Source organism: Gekko japonicus, unplaced genomic scaffold (genome assembly GCF_001447785.1).
Source record: "Gekko japonicus isolate JY-2015 unplaced genomic scaffold, Gekko_japonicus_V1.1 scaffold6901, whole genome shotgun sequence".
Classification (NCBI taxonomy): Eukaryota; Metazoa; Chordata; class Lepidosauria; order Squamata; family Gekkonidae; genus Gekko; species Gekko japonicus.
Genome location: NW_015171717.1, coordinates 21,327 through 22,262, shown reverse-complemented (window position 1 = coordinate 22,262; position 936 = coordinate 21,327).

Genomic DNA, 936 nt, shown 5'->3' with positions numbered 1-936 from the left:
TGAGAGATATACACGTTCCAGCAGCTAAGGAAAAAAGCGCATCAACACAGCTACATATGAAAACGAAAGCAAGCATGCGCATACATAGGAACACCAGAAAGGAAGATTTGGCAGCTTGCTGACATCTGCCTTGCTGGACTGCTGAAAGCAGATTGTTTCTTTATGCTGCAGGAAATGCTGTGGACTCTGGTGTGATAATATCCAAGGTAAGGAGCTAGAGATATTAAAAATCTTTTTTGTTTTATGCACAGTGTGTTGGCATTGCCTTGCACCTTAAAAATAAAATCTTTAGTTACATACCCGTATGTTGTGTGTTTCAGTCTGGGGGTTTGCGGAAGGCTTTTTCTAGTTGCCTTTTGGCCCTACCAGTGTTATGTGTGGAACTCCTGACTCTGGAGAGAGTTTGGGTTTCTGCTCAAAGTCCCAAAGGAAGCAAGGTTGACCTGTGCCTTGCGGTCCCGGACGAAGCAGGTCTGGTGGTAGCCTGTCGTGGGTAAGGAGCAAGAGGAACTTCACTCCTGATTTTGTTTACCTTAGTCAGGATGCCCTGCCTGTCAGTCCTCCAGCCCAACCTCCTGCCGGGTTGGCAACAGAGTGGTTGAGGCTTTGGGTGGTCCTGCCTGGCAGATGGCACTACAGATACCATCCCCAAATCTCCAGGAATTTCCCAAACCACAGTTGGCAACCCTGCTCCCCGGAGAGATTAATCTGTCTCCCTTTATCACTGTCTTCCACCAGTAGGTAGACCCCCCCCCAAATGACTGTTACCAGCAGGGGTCATTTCATAGAAAAAGAGGTGCAGGAGCTCATTAACATAACTCATTAGCATAACTTATTTGCATATGCCACACCCCCTGACATCACCGGAAGTGTGTCAGAAGGCAACACCCACCGCTCAGGCGCCACTGGACTGTTTTGGATTGCTAGCTATTGGGG